This window comes from Pyrgilauda ruficollis, unplaced genomic scaffold (genome assembly GCF_017590135.1).
Source record: "Pyrgilauda ruficollis isolate IOZ18807 unplaced genomic scaffold, ASM1759013v1 scaffold57, whole genome shotgun sequence".
Lineage (NCBI taxonomy): Eukaryota > Metazoa > Chordata > Aves > Passeriformes > Passeridae > Pyrgilauda > Pyrgilauda ruficollis.
The window spans coordinates 4021173-4043559 of NW_024527377.1; the positions used below are offsets into that span (position 1 = coordinate 4021173).

Genomic DNA, 22387 nt, shown 5'->3' on the forward strand with positions numbered 1-22387 from the left:
AACCACCTCCTGGAGGATCCCAAGTGATGGAAAGAGAGATGTTGGCAAGGGGGAATGCTGCCCTGCAGTGAGACAAGAGTGCAGACAGCACCTCCTCCAGCTTTGGAAGAGAACCCCAAATTTTAACAGTCAAAAGAGATTTTGGCACTCTAACCTCTCCAAAACACGTCAGGATAAAGAAAATCACGTGTCAACAGCTGCCTGTATGCTTATATGAATGCAAGTGTTTGGACATACACCTTTAGAATGCATCATAAATATATAAAAAATCCCTTCTGCTAGGGTAACAAAGCTTTTTGTTTTGAAACAACATCTTATTCCATGCTCTGTAAACAGAGCAATAAAACTATCAAGATCTTTCAGTCAGAACCAACTATACAACAGCTGGGAGTGGAATCAGTGAGCCACTAATGAACTTTCCTGGGACATTTTTTCCCATTATTAATGAAACTGCTCATTAAAAATACACTTCTATCTGTGGTTATTAATTTGTTTTCAGTAAGATTATAACTCACAAGACTATACCCAAAGCAGATTTATCCACTGAATAGTAGACTCTTAACCCAAACACAACTAGGAGAGTTAATGATCAAAAATACTGCACTGGAACTTCACAACACAGGGCTAAATATAAATCAAAGCAATTGAAAAAGATACATTGACTGCATAAAAAAACTTCTATTTCGGGGTCCATGAAGAAAAAGCAAAAGGAATTTTGAAAATCAGACATATCTAGCTTCAGTGCAGAGAGTTTCCAAGACAACAGCGCTTCCCAGTCCAGGTACTGGTAATGCTTTTGCCTAGAAAAAGTTTCCCCTATTCAGTCTTTCCCCCAAGAAAAACCTCCTTAAAGACTCACTGCTTCAGCACAAGGGACCCCCCCAGGGCAGTCTGGCTCCCATTAACCTTTTGACATTATTTTCAAAGCCACAGCACACGGGGAGGGAGCAGAGGAAGTTACACCCATTTGATGACTCTGTCCATCTGACAACACGTTATTCAGAGAAATTCAAAGAGAGACATAAACAAGACCAGTCCTTCCTTTTTCCTGCGCACTGCTGCTCGCTTTCCACTCCCATCGAAAAAACATTTTCAAATATGCAGAAAAACAAGTTAACACCCAGCTTTGAGAGCTGCCACAGGAATTCTCAGGAGGATATCAGGCTCTAAAAACTCATCCCACGATGAGTGAGACCTTTACCTGCTGGTACCTCTCAGACATAAAAATACAGCTACATTCAGCTTCCCAATGCTCCACATTATAGCTTTTCCTACTTGTATCTTTTACTGGCTGCATCTGGGAACACCAGCAAGGAACAAGTCTCACTTTCTGTTTTTGCACAACATGATGGCTTGTGCAAGGCTGGAAGCATTTGGCTCTTGGCATCCTGGGGGGTTACTATCCTGTGGATGCTATCAAAGCCAAATCACAGCTAAAGGCTGCCATTAGATCTTGTTCTGCAATACCTGGAGCAGAGTAAAGGCGAGGCTTTGCACTTAATGGCTTTTTCCAGAGCACTGCACTTCATTTGTGTCAGATTTAGAAGGGAAATGTCACTGATTATTCAGTCACTAATGACCTGCCTGCCGAAGCCAAGAGCTGTACTTTCCTTAGACTGCAATGGCGATGTGCAGTCAACCATTTGCTGCTTTTCTGGTTAATGGTTGGAAGTGAAATTGTATTTGCTTCCAGCTCTCCTGTCATATGATGTCTTTGTAGGCTTTCCATTCTTTAATTAAAATTTCATTAAATATAAAAGCTGATCGATCGTGACTGGTTCTGATGACAGCCTGAACAATCCTAGACAAAGCCCGAGATTGGTGTACAGTTTCCCATGAATTTCCAGTAATTTTGCACTTGTTGGCCTGCAATGACACATGGCTGCAGATCTGTGTCCTCATAAAAACCCTCACCTCTCAGCCAGGGAGGGCTCTGAAAACCCACGAAGGGCAGCAGAGGATAAGGAGGGGGGACTGGCTCCCATCTCTACAAGCAAGGTTGGACACAGAAGTGATTTGCTGCTAATTAGGCTGAACAAATTTTTCAGCTAGTGTCAGTTCAGCACAGACCCTTTACATACCTTTCAAACCAGCAGCACTCCCTATCTACATATTTATTGTATTCCCTCCCAGCACAAGATAACAGAGCTCTTAAAATATCCCTAAACTCAAGCACTGCAGGACAGAAACTCCTAGCTATATCTAAAAAAAAAAAAAAAAAAAAAAAAAAACTTTTTTTTTTTTTTTTTTTTTGGGAGATTATGCATTGCTTTGGGCTTAAAATATACTGGCTTAAGAAAGAAAGAAAGTCAGCCTTAGGTGACAGGCTGCAGGACTGACCTGGGAGACCAAAACCTCTCAAACTTGCAGCACACATGTGCAAAGAACTCATTTCTCACCTTGCCAGGGCCCATATTTGCACTCAATGGTTTCTCACAGTCTGTTTTTAGAAGCAGGCTGGCTGTGAGGCTCCACGTGGAAATCAGGCATCCTCATACAAGCCAGTGCTCAGCAGGGCAGGGAGGCAGCGCTGGGCACAGCTGACTGCCAGGCACCATCTGTCCATGCCATGCCCACTGCAGCAGCTCTGAGAGAGGATCCCTGGAGGGGGGAGCAGCCCCACGCTGAGGGACAGTGGCCACAGAAGTGTCTGGCTGAGCATCACTCACTGACCAATGTCCCCCCACGCCCCTCTCCTGTGCCCGGACACAGCAGCCAGGCTTTGTGTTTCAGCTGAGAAACCTGGGCTGGGTTTGCTGAGCAACACAAACCACTGGGGAAGCAAAAGGCAGGGATGGCTTGAACACAGGCTCTTTCAGGAGTTGGACTTTGATGATCCTAGTGGGTGCTTCCCAAGCCAGAACATTCTGTGACTTCTCAGCAGCTGGGAGCAGCAGCATGCAAGGGATGGGCACAGGCTGGTGGGGCTTAGGGCTGCTCCCCCAGAGCTGAGCTCCTGCAGCCTCCCCAAAGGATTTACCCATCAAAGACAGCAACCCCTCAATAAAAAGTATTTCTCCATTATGGAGAAGTCTGTGTCTTCATTCTTATTCAGGTGACTCTTAAGTGCAAACTATGTTTGCTAGCAGAGGTGAGGGCTGGGACAACTGCATCCACATCCATTTTCAGTTTCTGAGTGAAAGCAAAATAATCTGATCCTAAACCAGAAGACAGAAACAAAATCAGACCAGTGGCAATAAAACCCCCACCCTGAAATGGAAATCTCACACAGTCGTCCATACACACACACACGTACTATCACACACAGAGCCAGAAATGTTATAATTCCTTATTTTGCATTCATCTCTCCAATCACACTCCAGCCTCCCAGAGAGTCTGCAGTGCATTTTAAACATGTCCATATTTCAGTTCCAATTACTTTTGGTTTTGTTCACTGCTGATAACCTCTCCCAGTAGAGTGGACCCGTGGCTAACGCCAGAGATTTCCCTCCAACTCAATCTTTTCAAAAGCAAACACACAGTCTTTGCTAGCTGGACTTGCTTCTCATTAGGAAGACTTTTAAGAGACTTGGTTTAAAAACTAAAAACAACTCTCAAACCTCTAAACTGTTTATCTCTACAAAATCTTGGCTTCTAGAGCATAACTGCACCTTTTGACCGCTGTTGCACGAATTCCCAAAGCCAAAAGAGCAAGAAGTGCAGTTCCTTTACAATGTAAATGAAGTTGGAGCAGAAAATTCATCTGCCTACAGAAAACATCTCTGTAATGACTGTTCTCCCTCGTTTTATTTAAAGCACCCCTTTAAGAAATAAATGCTTTCCCCTCTAGGACTTGCAAGGGCCTGAGGGGACTGCAGAGCACACAAACAACCCTCTCCATGCTGGAGCATCTGTGTTATGCAAAAATGCTAACAGGCAAGAACAGGAACCAGGCTGGTGAGCCACTGTCCCCACCCCAGCCAGGCACCCACCCATGCTGGCCCCAGCTGCCTCCAGCCCCAGCCATTCCCAGCAGCTCCTGGAGTTAGATGATGATTAGGGCATTTTATTTTATTTTTTTACGTTTTGATGTTTAATGATTTATATAATGCTGGCACGGCTCCACACATTACACTCTAGATTGCCCTGATTGAATTGCAACATTCATTAGGTCTTTTGCTAACAGAATTCCACTGGACCATTAAAATGGAGAGAAGGAGTTACTGTGCTGTATCAGTGAATTAAATTCTTCTCGTGAGATGCACAAAAGGAACAGTCCTGGTGTACATGGAAATCTGGTGGCTGGTGCAGCACACAGGTGTGAGGCACTTTGCACACAGGTACACAGAGATTGCAGCAACCCCACAATAACCCATTTATACCATTAAAAGCAAAATGTTGCCCTTTGCTTATCTGGCTTTAAAAAGTAGAAACCAGCTCTAGAGACTCACCATAAACAAATCCCCAAATCACCCCTCAAAAAAACACTGCAAAAGGACTCTTTAAGTAGCAGTCAGAAAGGATAGTTTAGCATCCAAAATATCCAGATATCAGCCCCTCCTCAGCCCCCCACCAAAGGCAGGATGATCTTTCCTTCAGATCTAAAGAAACACAAACAGTGCTCCTGTGAGATGAGAAAGCTGAGAGACACATCACCTTCCCTTCTGTGAGCCAGCAGGTCATTGCTCCCCGTTTCAGACTCATCTTTTAAAAACATAAATATTTTGGCAGAGTGGGATATATGCAGGCACTGAGAACTTGATTTGCATTAAGGATCTGAGCACCAAGACACGCCGAGCAACAATTCAAACACTGTCAAGGATAGAGTTTGGGGAGTGGGTGGTATCTGGCAGGGTGGGCCCCCAAAAGGCTCCAGCAGTTGCAATTACCCTGTTGGGGGCTGATTCATCTGCACAGAAAGTGTGTTTCAGCAGTGCCATCACCACACTGCAAACACGGATGCTCTATTCAGTAAACATTATGCGACATTTAATTCTCCACTGTGTCCCAAACCACCTGGATACTCAGTCAAAGCAGACAAATTCTAGCTGCTGCTTACAAGTACACCCCAAGAATCTTAAGTTTTTTTACATCATTTTTTAAAGAAAAAAAAATTTAAAGCAAAAAAAGTTTTTAAAGAAACTTTTTCAAGTTTATAAAATGATATTATGTTGTAATTTGTGGTTACCAACAAGGAAAAAAGTAACATGGAAAGTAGAATCTTTAGTACCACTAGAAAGCTGATGATTTTTGGGAAAATAGCTACAGGTGTGAAGAGCTTCAGGCAGGACAGGGACTAGGGAAGGAGAGGAGTGGCATGTGGGTTTCCCAGCTCAAAGCAATCGAGCTGGATTAGGCAGTGCTGGCACTGGCCCTTACAGGAAGGCCCAGAGCCAGGGAATGGTTTGGGTTGGAAGGAATTTTAAAGCTCATCTCATTCCAGTCCCCTGCCATGGGCAGGGACACTTTCCACTAGACCAGGTTGCTCCAAGGCCCATCCAACCTGGCCTCAGACACTGCCAGGGATCCAGGGGCATAATGGGCACTGGTGGTGACAAGAGTTGTCAAAACCCAGCTATGGTTTAGTTCCTTGTGTTCATCCTCTGCCCTTTATTTACTCTTTTTTTCGGTTCAGTCAGTACCTACAGCATGTGCTATCCTGAACTGGGGCTGAATAATGTATTTTGATGCCTCCCACCCCTATGCACCCCTCAGTGCCAGCACTCTGCTCCATCTTGGAGCCTGTGCTCAAGAACTGTCCTGAGCAGATGCAGAGCTGTTCTGGAGCACCAGAGTCTACAGCATGTTAGAAAAACCAGTACCCACCCTCCACACCCAGCAAAAGGCACTGGTTGCCCAGGTGGGTGATGGCAGCAGGAAAGATCCCCCCCAGGCAGTGGAGGCTCCTGTGCTGCCCCTGGGCTGGCTGCTGGGTTTGAGCATCCCACGGCATCAGCATCACGCTGACAGAACTCATCAGCCAGGGCAAGAGGCTTATTAAAAGTCAGCCTGTCTGAAAAAGTGATCCTCAAATAAAGCAAGAGCTTTCCCCAGCTCCAGTCTGGTGTTGTTTTCTTTAATATGGCCATTTAATAAGAGCCTGTGTAATTTAACAGCATTTCAACCCTCAGCAGCTCCGTGTAATGAGATAGAAATGCAATGCATCTCTCCACTGACGGTCCCTCCCCAGGGAACACCGGCACCTTTAAGTCACCATTTCTCTTTGCAGAAGTAGGTGTTGATCATATTTCTGTTGTGCATCTCCTCGCTGGAGCTTAATGTTGTCTCAGCACATACGTCATCAGAAGGAGAGAGGAAAATTCATATCCCCTGTGCCTTGTTATTCCAAAGTATGAGCTACTGTTTGCATTGGAGAGTCAGTTCAGACAACACACACACAGATATTTCAAAAAATAAGCTTTTTGTTTTGCTTCTAAAGTCCTAAGTAGTAAGTTTTCAGAGATGGGTATGAGTAGATTTCCCATTATGGGGATGCTGAAACACAACACAGATGGTGAGCATTCCAATTCCCCATTCCAAGGAGGACAGCAAGTCACAGGGGCGCTTGTGCCCAAATCCAAAGGCTCCCCAGGGGGGATGCAGGCGCCAAAGCACTGATGTAGAAACTCAGAAATTAGGAATGTAAACAGCAATGCCCATCACCTCTGCCTAAAATGCCTTGGATCAGGGCAGAGGAGGCAGCAGAAGCCGTCAGACTGCTCTTGGGTACCTGCAGAGCAGGTTTGGGATCTCTTTCTGCAGCGCAGCTCTGTGGGAGAATCACAGCCAAGGATACAAAGGGCTCCTGAATCCCCTGGGCTTCACCTGCCAAACAAAAGCACTGGCAGGAAAGGAAATTCCCCGCAGGCATAAGCCACCATCAGCTTCTGACAAAGGAACCAGTCCCTCCGATTTGTCCTGGGGTTCTATCAACCCATTCAAGGGATTTATGAGATGAAGAAATCAGATGGCAATTCATTTTGCTGCAAAAAGCTAAGGAGGAAAGGGGAAGAGGGCAAATGCTGCCATTGATCTAAAGAGAAAAAAGATGGGATTAAACAGTGAATTTTCATCATAGCAAAAGGTTAACTACCCAGAGGAAGCCATAAGGATTGGTATTAAACTCACCAGCTAATAGATTTAGTGGGGATCTGGGGAAGGAGATGAATTTGTGAAGTAGCCAAATACAGAGTGGACATGGAGATAAGCTCATCAAAGCCAGAAAAGGAGCAAATCACCAGCAGAAAAATCAACCAAATGGCTAAGTGACACCAAAACTGATAGATGCAATTTAACTGAGGGGGGGCAGGGGGGGAATCAAGGTATTTTTCACACGGTTCTTAATTAGCAATATTAGCTAGGGAGGAAACCACAGCATCAATGTCTGCAGCCCAATCTGCAGCAATCCAGGGAAAAAAGGGGGGATAGGGAGGGAGGCAAACAAGATGCTAGAGTGGTTAGTGAACAGGATGGGGAATAATAGTATGAAGATTATAACATTATTAAAATGATGCTGCCTAATCCCAAAATAGTTTTCACCTCATCTGAAAAAGAGTATTAATACAGACTTAAAAGGGGCTTTTGAGAGAGTGATAAGAATGATCAAAGGCCTGGGAAAAAATCCTCCTCTGTGAGGAAAGAAAAAAATATATGACATAATTCATTTTAGGATGGGCATGATAATAGGGCTTATGATGAAAAGCATAAATAATAGAGTGATATAATGAAAATATACCACAGGCTTCCATTCTCCCTGTTTCAAAACATAGCACTAAGTAACCATTTCATTCAAATATCAGTTTGATATTGAAAAGGAAATGCGTTGCACAGACAAAGTGTATTATTTCTCTGAATTCACTAAGGAATTTAAACAATATCAAAGAGCTGGAAGGTGCTGAGCCCAAGGTCAGGTAAAATACTGCCCCGCCAGTGGTCCCTGGTCTCAGCTGGCTTGGGAGCCCCCTTTTCTCCCCTTTTCCTTGGGAGAAAGACCATGCATTTCTATGTCTCTCCTCACAACCTAATTAGGAACACTGAAGCTTTTGTCTTCAAAGCAAAGCTAATTCATTAGCAATCTAATTATTTACCTGTGTAGCACCAATACAGCTTTCGAAGCATTTTTCTCTCAAATGGAATGTGAAGGCTTTGTACTTGGTGGGTTTTTTAATAGCCTTTATTTGACTGGGGAATAAAAACATGCTGAAAGTGAACAAAATAAAGCATTATAGAAATCATGAGTCATTAAACCTCGAAATAATTGAAGCTCGACAGGATTTTTAAGTGAGGACATTACACAGCCAAACCTGGGCGAGGGGTGGAAAGGAAAGGGGGAAAAGGGGAGTGGGAAAAGCTGGGAGCTTGTACATGTGGCCAATCCTACCAAGCAAACCTGTGTATGGCTTCAAAGGAGATGCATTTGCCTGACGCACTTTCCTTACATGGCATGGGCATGGAAAATGCTCTTGGATGCACCTAAGGGCAGCAGGAACAGCCTGGCAGTGGGGAGGGTGTCGTTCTCCTGCTCTGAACATGAACATGCAGGAGCCTGCAGCAGCCTCATCTGTGCATCCCTGGGGTCCAGGCACAGCTCTGGGCTCTTACCATGCCATGGGCCATGTCACTTGTCACGCTGGACTGTGAACCACCACAATGCAGGAAGAGCCCAAACTGGGTTTGCTTGGCTCTCGCCAAACCCTCCAAACTGCATTTCTCTCCCTTTCACCTTGTTCTCACAACAAGCAGCAAAGCCAGTGAGTAAAATCTCATGAACCAAAACAGCCCCAAAGGAAGAGCTGATGGCTGGAGCTGCAGGACCATGTCCCCACTGTGCTGGCAAGGCCCAGCTCTGGAGCTCTACAGAAGCAGAAAACCCTGAGGCAGAGCAAATGCCTTGCAGTCCAACAGGAAAACCCTTTCTATTATAACCTAATTAAGTTAATAGTGAAACAGAGACCTTGTTCCACAAAAACCCATAGCCCCCACGGATCCTGCTCTGTGCTTAGTGCTAATGGCTCACAAGTCCATCCAAAAGGAATCCCTCCAAGAAGGGAAGTCAATCCTTGCAAAGGTCACTGTGTTAATCATCACACCCTTTCTCTAGCAGCAGCTGTTGGTAATTGCCTGTGAAGGAGTCGAAATGAAAGTCTTGTTAATCTTTCTCCCAACATTACTAAAATCAAACATCATCATTATCTCCCCCACAAATGACCCTGAGCCACCAGCACTTTGCAGCTGATGGACAAGCTCAGCCCATCTCAGGAGAGATGTGGCACTGACCGGTGGAAAAAGCAGAACCACTTTACGAATTGAAGGTGAATTTATTGATTAGCAGCAGTAAGTGCTGGTGCCTTGTATTTTCCGACCTCCTGTACAATCGACCAGTGCACTCATCATTCCACTAAAGTTACCACCAGACTCAGAGCAGCCGAGATCCTGGAACAGTGGGAATTTGTTTAATCAATAACATATGAAGCTTTTGGCAGGGCTCAGTGTATGAAAGAATTTTACAACAGCGAAATAAAGTATTGCTGTGTTATAAATCAGAGAACACATATGGAAAAGTTAGTGATGTACTAAGAGGGATATCAAGGAAATCACAGAAGTTCTGGCTGGAGTCCCTGGCTCCACTGTTGTTAACCGCTGAGAACTTCAATGCAAGTCAGGTTTGAGCTCTTTTTCCAAAAGAGTAACTCATTTGCAATGCATGTGACTGTACTGGAGTGAAAGGATATTGAGAGCACTCCCCTCACTCCGCTGTTTATGTAAATTGTACATCTTGTCTACCTGCAGATCCACAGCCACCACCAGATTCCAATTTCCCGATTGCACCAACGCCTGATCAGCTGCATGACCGTGCTGTTGGGTAGAGCAGATTTTAAAATCACCACATACTGATCACAGGGTGAGCTGATCTAAATTGCATTTTGTTTTAGTAGTCTCAAATAATTTGCAGAATGCTCAAAATAAAATGCATGCAGAACCTTTTAAAAATTGCTCAGCATTAATATTTGAAATATTTATCTCCTGGGGTGCAGACTTGTAACATGAGCACTTAATGGGGTACATTTTCTTTTCTCCAGAGAAAAAACAAGACATTGCCATAAAATAGCACACTTAGGCCAACTATAGCTGTTGATGCTATCTGAGGGCTCTTGTTTCATTTTATATGCTAGGATAGTTCCTGGGAAGAAAAACATATCACTAAAAGAGTGGGAAGACCCACTTCTCCCTTTTGTCATTCACCAGCCAAGAAAACATGAGAAAGGGTTATCAAATAATGTCAACACCCTCTTCCACAAAGCCAGACCAGCTGCTTTAGAACGCATAAAACCCGCCCTTATTTCTTCCTCTTGCAGAAAACACATCACTGGAAGTACAAAGACAGAATTCCCCCAACAGCAGCCTGAAGTAAATTAACTTTTCACTATTTCAAAGTGCAGGGACTAACCCAGAACCAGGCAGCCTTGGTTCCACACCCCACACCAGCCCAGCTGCAGAGCTGCCTGCCAGCCCGTGCCAGCAGCAGCAGCAGCAGCATTATTCCAGCCCCTCAGCTCTGCTGAGAGGCAACACAGATGCTGGTGATGGCACAGCACAAGGTGGGGGTTGCAGGACGTTTCAAGGGTAGAAAATAAACAGCTGGAGGGGAGGAGGATGCTGACTACACGGGTGTCCTACTGCTAAGACCTTTGGTTGCTTATTAAATGATGCCTGAAAGCTTCTCAACAAGCTGCTGCTCTGAAATGCTATTGGCATCTCCCTCTCCCCTGTGCCGAGCCCCAGGCAAGGTGTCACGAGTGGCTTTCGGCGAGCCAGGAGTGCCAGAATGCGCAGGGTGCTCCTGAACCTCCTCAGAGGGCACCAAAACCCAGTCAGCCCCACAGTCCCATGGCCTGAGCCAGATGGAAATTTAGCATCCTTGCTGCAGGCTTAATTTTGGGTCAGATCATCCTGCTGACCGAGCCAGTGATACAAAGGAAGCACATGGGAACCAGGATGCCCTTTTGGACAGCAGCCCGAAAGGAGAACAGTTTAAATGTCTGTGAAACCACATCCCTGGAGGTTTTGCTTTCTTGCAATGTCAGGTTTACCTAAAGGCTTAAAGGCAGTGAGTGCACTGAGCCTTGCAGCCTGCTGCTCACCACCTCCAAAAATAGGTGTGATTCCGGGAGCCTGGACCACAGGACCATGGTATTTCTGCTTAATTTCACAACTATTCTTAAAATGCTGCTGAGTCCTGGCAGAAGACACTTCACACTCCGTGCGAGCAAAGGCACGCTGTTCACACCTCACCTTCCCTTCGAACACGTCTATTTAAATGGATTTGGCTTTTCAGTATTTCACACACCGTTACCTTCACTGGTGCCACCCATAAGGTAACCTCATTGCTACGGGCTGCTGCGGATCAATTTTCCAGCCCTTTCACCCCGAAACTTTGTTACAGAAATTTGACATGTCTAGGTGCTGCAAGAGAATGCAAGATGGGCTGCCAGAAGCTGAGCCCAGCAGCCCGCGCTAAGAGCCCACAGGGAGTTTTCCATGATTGAACAGTTGCATCTCTCGCAGCCCAGAAAGCACCAGTGCAGCTGCACATCCTCCCAGCAGCGTGCCAAGGATGACATCGGGTCAGGCTGTCAGCTCAGGGAGGTGTGAGGGAGGGACAAGAGAGGGCACAGAGGGCTGGAGAGGCCACGGCTGCCCAGCAAAGGCATGGAAGGGAGAGGGCTTTTGCACAAGAATCACCCCAGCACAGCCGAGCAAAGCCACAGTTGGTACTGAAGGAGTTAAAGTGCAGAAATCACAGCAAACTACACCAGCAGGGACTGCAGGGCCTGTCCCAGGGGATCAAAACTCAGGGAAAATCCCACCACGGGGGAGCCAGGCTCAGCAGGCCCAGGGAAAACAGCAGAACCACGGAACCTGCCCTGGTAGCTGCAGCACCACCATGGAGAGCAACATCTGAGCCTTTGCTCCCTCTCTACAAAGAGGTTTATTGGACTTCAGTGTCCAGGGAGGTAATTTCTGTACTGAGGTGCTTCAGGTACCCCTGGTGCACTCAAAACAGTCTCTGAAGGGCCATGGAGGCTGCTCAGCACCTCCTGGAATGCCTTGCTGGTATATCCATCAAGCAAATCACCCTGGGTGAGTCCCCAGTTAATAACCTATCCTCACACCCAGCTTCCCAAAGCTTCCTGCATACAGATCAGCTTTGTTACCCAGGATCACCGCTGTGCATGGCTGAGAAAAATCTAATCCAATTTCTTTCTTCTTTAGGAATAAAACATCAAGCACAGGCAGTCAGACAGATACAGCAGCAATGTGGAAGTGTGGCAGCACAGCTGTGTTATCACTGCCAGCAAACCCATCACTGAGGGAGCAGTGGAGATGGGGGAACTCCAGCGCTGGCATGGGCTGGGAGGAGTGGTTCAAGACACACAGCCTCTTTTGGGAAACTCATTATTTAGTTTTATGACCATGGAAAACCCCAAAATGTGCAAACTGTAACATCACGACTTTGCAGGTAGGAATTCATGACTACAAAGACAATCCTACAAGGTTCCCATGGCCATGTCCAAAGCCTGGTGAGAGCAGGGGCATTCTGACAGCCTTATAAATCCACACACTGGAACAAATATCATATTAGCCCTACATTGCTGCAGACTGGAGCAGCCCCAGCAGAGCCACCCAGTGCTCTGCACCACCTCCCTGGCTTGGAGGGTTTTGCCAAGGTACATGTCCTTGTGCACCACCCACAAGTGGCCAAACCACTTAAAAAGCCACAGTGGGGTCAGGATGCCACAGAGAGCTGCCTGAGCACTGCTGTGCCACAGCAATGTTCCCTCTTGGGACCAAAACACAGCCTCTGCCAAACCACCTCCAGTACCTCTGTAGCTCTGGCACCGCTCATTGGCAGCCTGGCCAGTGCACACACTGCAGCCAATTCCTTGGGCATGTTTTACTGAGGACAAGCCCAGGAACTCCGTGTGTGTGTGTGTGTGTGTTTGATATCAGATTTCAGGGAGGTGATGTTTCTAAAACCCTCCCCCAGCACAGATTTGGAAGGTTTGGACAAGCAGCCATCCAAGCACCCACAAACAGGCAGGACATGAGTGCTAAGCCAGCCCTGCACACCTGACAAATAAATTCTTTAAGGTTAGACAGCAGACTATAAAATGAAGCTATAAGCACATATCACTGCACATGAAGGAAAATGCATTCTGCTGTTAATGCCCATAACTTCCCTAGTGACAGTAATGGATACCAACAAAAGAAGAGACATCCAAGAATGCCAAAACATGCACTGCTTTTTTTTTTCCCCTAAGCTTGTGTTGGGCATGCTACTTGAAATACAGAATGGCTGAATTCTATTTTCTCCTCAACCCTCAAGCCAACATAAAATGCCCATGTTTTAATACTGTCATTAAGCATTAGGATAAATTACCAGGGTTATAATGAATTCTCAGAAAAAATACTTGTGTCTTCAGAGCTGTGTTCCAGTTTATACACCAAGCTGTATTTCAGATGAAATAAAAAGCAACTCTTAGGATGGGTAGCAGGTAAGAAGTCAGACTAAATAATGCTGGAGATGGTCCTTCCCACCTTTGAAATAAAAAAACCCCAACATATGTGTTATTTATGATCAGTGTCCTACAGGGCCTGGCTGATCCTCTGGAGCTGAAAAGGAAAAGCTGGATGATCTTCCAAAGGAGAAGGGAGAGGAAGGAAAAAAGCCAGCTAAGTTTCCCAGCCAGGGAAACAATTTATGGGTAGGAGCATTTGCTTCAACTTCTTCAGCAAGGAGACGGTGCACCCTCCTCTCGCTGTTCAAAGGACATCTTGTGCGTATGAGCAGATTTGTCCAGACCGTTCTGGCTCCGGCCGCGGCAGCGTCTTTGGAACTCTATTTCCAGATGTGCCTCTCTCCCCGTCAGTCCGGCTGCTGCCGCAAGCCAAGAGAGTTATATAAGCTGCAAAGCTTAATTGGATTATTTAGCCCAAACCTTTGGCCAAGAGGCAGCCGGGCTGGAGAGCTGGACAGGCAGCCTGGAGAGGAGCTGCACCCCCTCGGCCTGGGGGGAAGGGAGGAGCAGAACCCAGCAAATAAAGAGTTCATAAAGCAAGACTGGCCTCCCTGTCTCCCTCCAATTTCTCACACCTCCTTGTCCCTTTTACAGATGGGGTAGTAGTTGGTGTTTTATTAGAGCCATGTTTTTCTACTATAACAACAATTAAAAAGGAATGCAAGAAGCATTTAGAAGACATGAGCATTTCCCTTCTGCACAAACAAGCATTTCCTGACTGTGCAGCTCCACAACATGGAATAACACATTTAGCAACCTTGTTTTCCCACAATAATATTTTTTCCCAAACTTTGGCTGTTGTGGTGGCTTATTTTCCATTTAAGGACATAATCCTGCTTGTGGGATAGCCCATCCCAGCAGATCTTTGCAGATGTAATTATTAGGGCAAAGTCCTAAAAAAGAAAGTGTTGTGACTATTCTTGGGAAGAAATCAGGAAAGAGAAGAGAGAGAAGCTGAAGAGGTTCCAAATGCTGTAGCTACCAAAGTGCGCCAGAATAATTTTACTCCTTTTATTTTTAATAGAACTGGATAGTTAAGTCAGAAGTTAACACCAGGATATAAACTCACACTAAACTTTGAGCAGGTTGCCTGCTCCATTGCTTAAACAAAAAGTACATGCATGCTTGACAGCCACTCGTCATGAGGCCCTGGATGGACTTTGTATGCCTTTACTACAAATAATAATAATAAAAAAAAGCAGCCTGGCATCCTTCTCTGCCACTGCTGACAACATTCCCACCACTCTCCACCAGGCAAAGTGCCACGGATGAATTCAACAGATTAAAACAACCAGAACAGTACAACAGGCAGGGATGTGCTCAGTCCTGCTGGAAACAGCTCCACAAACACTGCAAATCACACACAGAGGGAGGATGCCTCTCACTGCTCCAGTTCTGGTCCCCAAAGCATCATGCACACTAGAACCCCAAAATCCAGAGCATCACTGCTGGCATCCACTCTGCAATTCCTGATGAATATTCCCATGAATGAGAATTAACACACAGTACAGAGTCACAGTAAACAGCAGCAGTGACCAAAAATCCCTTTATAGAAGGGCTCTCCGCTACAATACCATGATTACTAGTTATGGAAATATTTCAAAAAAAGGCAGACAAAGAGATTTCCACAGGGCACAGCGAGCCATCCAATTTGTGCTGTGCTTGGACTTCATAAATCAAAAACCAAGCGACATTTACAGCACTCTAGCTGTTCCTTAAACTTTATTTTTCTTTGCTGCGTGCATTTTGTGCCCTCAGTGAGCTGCAGCTAAAGCTCTGCGTGACTGATGGGAAGGAGAAAGTTGACTCAGGCTGACCGGGCAAAGCAGGCTCACCCCCCTTCCCCATTATCTGCATTAAGAGCTTCAACAAATTTGTGTAATACCCAGCATTATAGAAATGGATTTCCAACCAGAAGAGCAGTTGGCAGGATTAAACAAGTAGAAAAGCACATGCACATAAAAAATCAGGAGGTCTGCTCACGAGCTAATGGAGCAAACAGAAAATCACTGGGCATGCTCCCTGGGCTGGAGAACCACTTCCTTTACGACAGACAGTAACGTCTCATTACAGGAGAAACAAATACAATAAAGATGAATATTCCATCTTCCCCTGGCTACATTTTAAGTGTTAAGCCAATACAAATTCTCGGGTTATATTTCACAAAAATAGCTACTCAAAAAAACCCTGCTGGCAGCGCAGCAGAGCAAATTTCATTTGAAAGATAAATCCTACATTTTTCGTAGGCAGATGTGAAAATATATCAGACTTTATCATAACAGCCCCTCCCAGGAGCTGAAGAAGCCACAGAGTAAATTTGCAACAAAAAATTTGCTTCCTTTCCCTCCTTGGCCTATATTGCTTAACTCAACACAGACAAAATTACGAGCAAATCAAGTCAGCTCATCTGGTGAAGAGAGGCCACACACTGTCCCAGCACCACGGCGCTCTGCGGAGTCAGTATGGAACCAAGCAACCAAAAAGGTCTTTGTAGAAGGGCTCTCTTGGGATCGTCAGTGAAACACTTGGAGGGTGGAACTGCAGGGCTGCTGTAATTACTGCCATCACAAAACGACCACTGACTGCACTCCTCCAGCCAGGCAGGACCGTACCAACCTCGGCGAACAAACGCTGCCTTGTCGCGCGCCTGACACCGCCAGCGAGGAGGCTGCTGGCAGCTTCAGGAACGCTGCCAAATGCTGAGCTGCAGCAGGGCACTGTAGCATCGCTATTTCTGGCTGATAAAAGGGCAAAATCCAGCCACCTCCACAGTTTAGTGAAAGCTCCTACAAAGCTGGCAGGTGAAATGATCTTGAAGGTGCTCTTCGGTGCAGGACTGTAACTCCGGGTCAACACCGCCTTCCCTCCTGCTGCAGGAACATTGCTCTGAAGGGTCATTATCCATCTCTTACCAGGACGGGGCAGGGAGCTAAGGAAGAAGCATCTTTAATCAATTAAATCCCAGCTTGGTCTGAGCGAGCCAGTCCCTGCAAAGAACATCTCATGGCTGCTCCCACAAACCAAACAAAATTCCCTATAGAAGGTGCTGAAAACGGAGGGCAGAGAGGCATGCACCCTACCAGGAGTGTGCTGGATGCTTAACCATTAAAACCTGTAGTTCCATACAGATCTGCATCTGCAGGTCTCACCTACCTCCATGGAAGGGGATGGATTAGGGGATGGGAGCTGGAATTACCCCGGGCACTGGTAGCACCAGGAGTCTGAGCGTGACTTCCAGTCTTGTGCCTCTTGCAATCTCATGAAGACCCCTCTGGATTCAAAATATTTTTAATTATGACTGAATAGTTAATCATGACTAGTAATTTTAGCATTTCACTTTAATGAAACTATGAAACAGACAATTACTTTTAACCCCATAACTAGGAAAAAATAAACCAAAAACCATATATTTAAAAGAAATCTGGTCTGCTAGGCAAAGCTTTCCTGCTGCCTAAACCAGGATCAGTGGTGACCTGAAGGGCAACAGCAAGGAGGGCAGCTCCTTAGATTTGTAGTTTTGGCCAAACTCTGACTAAAAACTGGAAATTCTGCTGGCTTAAAATCCCCTGGATTCAAACACTGGAAGCAAACCTGCACCAAGAAGCAGCTGTTTCTATGGACCAGCTTGGAAGATGAGCTTAAGCTTTTGAGACTGCTTATTTTTCTTAAGGTCGGTTTACATATATTTATTCCTTCTATAATCTCCCCTTGCCTTGCATCTCAACTTTGAATTATTTATCATCAGGTATCACATTCATTTGCATAGTTTATGAGGTGCAAACCAAATGATTAGTCACTCCATATTAGACTTTCCTAAACCATCTGTGCCACGCTCTACAGCAGCTTGGTTTTGGTTTTCTTTAATACTTGGGGAGAAATAAAAGTTCAAGGGGAGAATACTGGATTAACTTGAAACACAGAGTAAAATAGTCCATGTTTGTGGATAGCAGAGCTTTATTACTCTGCTAGAGCCGTGCTCCTCCAGGAAGGTGCAGATGATCATCTTCATTGTAATTTAACCAGTGATACAAATTGCAAGCAGCATTATTTCAAAGACCTCTGTTTATTGATTAGAAAAAAAGTCCTTCTCCTCTTCCTGCTCCCTCCTTGAGTGGTGCTGATTGCACACAATAGAGAGCTATCACTTAAAGAGCCAATTAAGTCAACTTCTGAAAGGTAATTGAATAGCTGGAATTCTTAGTGCACTATTGTACTGCATTATCTTGATTGCAATGAAAGAAAAACAAAGCAGCCAGAGCAACAAAATTAGAGAATGAGGCTCTGGCCATAAGTAGGAATATTGAAATGGATAGGCCCATCAATGCTGCCCACCCCCCCCCACCCCCCAATTCTAACTCTTGCTAGAAGTCTGAGAAAGCACAAAAAACTCGGTCTTGTTTATTTTCTGCACTGGCAGGACTTTATGAGGGATGGGCTGAGCTGCTGACCAGGCACAGAGAATGCTGCCCTATCCCTGGGGGGAACCCAACATCTGAGCATCCTGCACTCAACCAAAAGCTTTGGTTAAAGAACTTCTTGTGGCTTGGGCTATGAAGATGACACTTTCTGTACAGATTCACCCACACCTGACAGAACCATCAAGAGATCTCTTTTCTGCCCTCCTGGCTACCTTCAAAATACCCAGAGGACTTTAGGTCACCTCTGGGGTTTCCATACCATGGCCTAACTGGGCTGAAGTGAGACTAAGATTTTCAAAGCTGTTGGGAAGAAGGGCATTGTTTTAGTCCCTTAGGAAAAACAAGCTTAAAAAACCCCCAGTTATTGTAAGCCTGCCAGCACTCAGAATTTATATAAAATAACTCATTTAAATGCAGTAAAAAAAAAAATGCATCACAATCTGAGAGAAGAATCCTTGGAACTTGAAGGCACTGTCTGTACATGGTCAAAATTCACCATCAATTTTTGAGCAATTACTCAAAGTACTCACTGCACTTGGGTTATAAAGCATTTACACAGACACATAAAATAAAAGCTTTTTCCAAAGTAGGAAAAGAGGCGCCACAAAACATAAAAATCTCTCTCATTCTTCTGCGCCGACAGCAGCCTGTGGTGTGACCTTCCACCCCTGGCCCCGGGTTTCCACAGCAGCACAGTCAATCCACCCAAGCTCTGAGCACTCTAATGCCTGCTCTCCTCGAGCAGCTTTGGCACCAGCTGCCTCCCACATGTGTATTTTGTCTGGCACTGGAGCCTTGCTGAAGAACATAGGGCTGAGCAGGGTGAGATGCTGCAGAGAGGATGCTCCCTCTGTCTGCCCTCCTGGCACACCTCGAGGTTCCTGCCCCGAGTCCCACAGACTCCCCAGACAGCCCAGAACAAGGTTAGATCTCCCAGAAAAACCCCATAAATGCCATTCCTCCAGCAGCAAGAGAAATGCAAACCCATCCTTCTGTAGACGTGTTTGAGGGGCTGCAGGAAGGATGCTCAGAGCGAGGTTCCAAAGGGATTTATGCACCTGGCAGGTTGGGAACCTCTCCTGTGCCCAGCTGAGAAACGGGCTGAATGCCACCCAGCCAGCCTCGCAGAGGGCTCTGCTTTTCATCAATCCACTTCCCTGTCCAGGAGTCACCTACTGCACCCTCACCCCACTGCTGGGGGGCTTCAGGAGCCCCCACTCTGAACAGACACATCCATTCATCCACTGGGAATCTGGCAGGACCAGGTAAGCAACCCCTGAAACACACGTGGCACCAGCGCTGGGCACGGTGCACCACAAGTATGACTGCAGCACACCTGCCCAACCTTCTGCCTCATTCATTTTCGTCAGTCTCTCCTCAGTTTACTTTGCAATTATCTCTGCAAATCCCACTGAAAGACAGGACACAATTTAAGGAACTTGAGCGATTTTTTCAAACTTGAATGGTCTCTACCCAAAGGAAGCCCATGCACTCAAACACACCCTGAGAGTCTCAGTCCTCAGACATGCTGTGAAGAGGGAGCTTTAGTTTTTCTTCAGCAGACTGAAAGCCCATCAAATACAGTAGGGCACCAGCCTCTCTCTGGCCATTCTCTACTTGAGACTTCTATCTTTTCAAAAGCTCTTTTCAGTTACACAATCAAAAAATTCCTTAAGGACTGTATCTAGAACAGCTCTAAAAATTGTTTGTACTTTCCCTGAGAGCTCACATTAACTTATTGGATGGAGGAGCCAAGAGGACAGAACAGATGTTTCATGGAGCAGCCATTGCACATAAATATTGCCCCTGACACATATGTGCTGTGAATACAATTGCATCCTCACATCAATTACACTCCAGAAGCTACATTTGTAGAAGTCAAAAAAATAAATGCAAGCTTGAAATAAAAAATTATTTAAATCTCTAGCAAGCCACTTCACCTTATAACCATTCTTTCCTGTGACATGTTGTGCTGATTCCTATTCTAATAACACATTCATGTACCTGCACAGGTACAAAGGATGTGTACAAATCACATCTTGCAAAACAACTGTTGGCAAAGAGCAGGATTTGAGTATTCATTACTCACTGCTCAACAGTTACATACATTTTAATTCTGACCTCAAAACATAATTTGGACCATGGCAGATGTTTCCTGCAGCACAGGCTGCCTTTGGATGAAATTTAATTCAGTTTGAACATGGCAGCAGTGAGGAAAGGGATTTAAACATTTTCTGCTCATTCTCCAAGCTTAATGCTGCAGAGGTAAAAATGAGGGAGGACTAAATTGAATGGCTGAAGTTGCCCTCTCAGCCTCATCTCTGGATCCAGACCAGCCAGGTGAGGCTGCACCTCCCTGTCACCTCTGTGACATCAGCCTGTGTCAAAAAGAAATGAAATTATTTTAGTGAGGTTCTGCTGAATGCACACAGGTGGAACCAAGAGAAGAATAACCTCTAGTTTTAAGCTGCTTCATTTGCATCAGAAGGGGACATACTCCTCTGCAAACTCTTCCTCCTCTCCCCTTGTTACTCTGAGCAGCTCCTTCTTGCTATTTGACATCAATAAGGAGATCATTACTTCACCAGCAGCACTTAAAATCTTCTGTAAGGTAAGACCCAATTGCAATTTTACATCCACATAGTTGCCCACACTGAAGAGCCCTGAAATGCTCTTAACGAGTTGTGTGCACAGGGATCAGCTCTTCACACATCAGCGGAGCAGGCTGGGGGAGCGACAGCTGCTTCCACAGTGCACAGGCACTGGAGCAGTTTAAGGGGAAGAGAAATGGTATAAATAATTGAAATCACAGCAAGAAATGTAGGCAGAGCAGAGGGAAGGAGGACACCTCCAAAGGAGCTGGCAGCAGGAGAAGAGATAAGGACTCCTCCTGAAGCCAAACCAACCACGAGTGCGTGTACAAAATCCACACCTTGCCAGTGTGCTATGCCACACACCAGCAGACTAAAGAATTTCTTGACCTTTTCTGCACTGGCTGGCAGTGATCTGAATTCTACCCACCTACAAGCTTTCTTGTCAACATCTTCCCTTTCCTCCTCTCCATGAAATCCTCAAGTCTGATGCAAATGATCCCCATGTACATCCCAGCACTGCAGTGACCTTGGTAACCAAACAGTGCTGATGAGTCAATGTGGATTTCAAATTCTGCCACTGACAAGCACTTCACCCACAGAGACCCACTCCTCCTGGCCCAGCCTTTCATGGTGAACCCTCTGAGAGGGTTCCCAGAGCACCCAGGACATTCAGGGCACACTAGAGAGGATCCTGATCTCAGCCGGGGCCTCTGAACACCATCAGGGATACCTGCAGAAATGACCACCTTTGGTTTGCAGGCTTGCAGAACAACTAACCAGCACTCTGGAACAACAAAAAAGTGCTGAAAGTTTCAATCCCAGGAGGAAAACACCTCCTTTGATGACCACAGCTGCTACAAAGAGCTAAAGGCTGTAATTTTGCCTGACCTTTAACTATTACAGCAGTATTCCTTGACCTGCATTTTAGAAGTTATGAGCAGACAGCACAACCCAGGCTAAGCAATCTGCCACTGTCTTGACAGATTTCCAAAGAGACATGAAATATCTGCCTTTCTGTGTGTGTGCATCGTGCAAGTCACTTGAGAGCTGTGCAGACATCCGGAAAAAAACACAGTTTCTCTCTGGGTAGCGCTCACCCAAGCAGGAGATGGCAGGAGATCATTTATAATGCTCTGTGGAGGTAACACCTGGCATAACAGCCCCAGGAACAGCTCCATCACAACACTGGGTTGAAGAAAGGACACTTCAATTAGCAACTCAGCTAACCAGACACCTTTAACGGAGCAAGTAATGAGATTTCTTAATGAGTGCTTCATCTGAAGGGTGTGCAGTGATACCAAGACCCAGGTGAAAATGCTCATCAAGATCTCTGTGCAAGTCACGAGTGTGTGGGATGGATATGTTATTTTAAACAGCAATCAATTGATTTTAAGGAATCAGCTGTTGGACCTTGCCAGACTCCTCTTGCAGAATGTCAGTATTTTTAGACAAAAGCCTGCACCAGGCATCACTGTTAAGTTCAGCCCTGTTCCTAGAGCCACAGGGCACACACCTGTAATCAGAAGGTGAAGAAACCTTGATACTGACTCTTCTGTGTGGGCATTTAAATTTAAGAGTTGCTGTTCAAGAAGTATGCCACCAAAACAAAAAATTACCACAATTTTTAAACATGACTCGTTTCCTAAAGAGCCTTCCAGAGGCTGCAAGGATCCCACGTATCCTTTTCTCTACACACAGACCTGTTTGGCAAGTGCCTTATCAGGGTGTGCCCAGCTGCACATCACACCCTTGTGCAGTCTATCTGTCCCAAATCCAAGCCTGATATGGAAGGGCTGAGCCTCATGTGCCACTAAGGATATCCTCCAGTTGGGACAGGCAAGTGACAGCTCATGCT

The 22387-nt window shown here is 45.6% G+C and overlaps 1 protein-coding gene across 1 annotated transcript in view; it reads right to left on the reverse strand.

Annotated features, from left to right (window-relative positions):
• MGAT4B (alpha-1,3-mannosyl-glycoprotein 4-beta-N-acetylglucosaminyltransferase B) overlaps positions 1–22387 on the reverse strand; it is a 50831-nt gene that overhangs the window by 16231 nt on the left and 12213 nt on the right. The gene's annotated exons all lie outside the window — the stretch shown is intronic.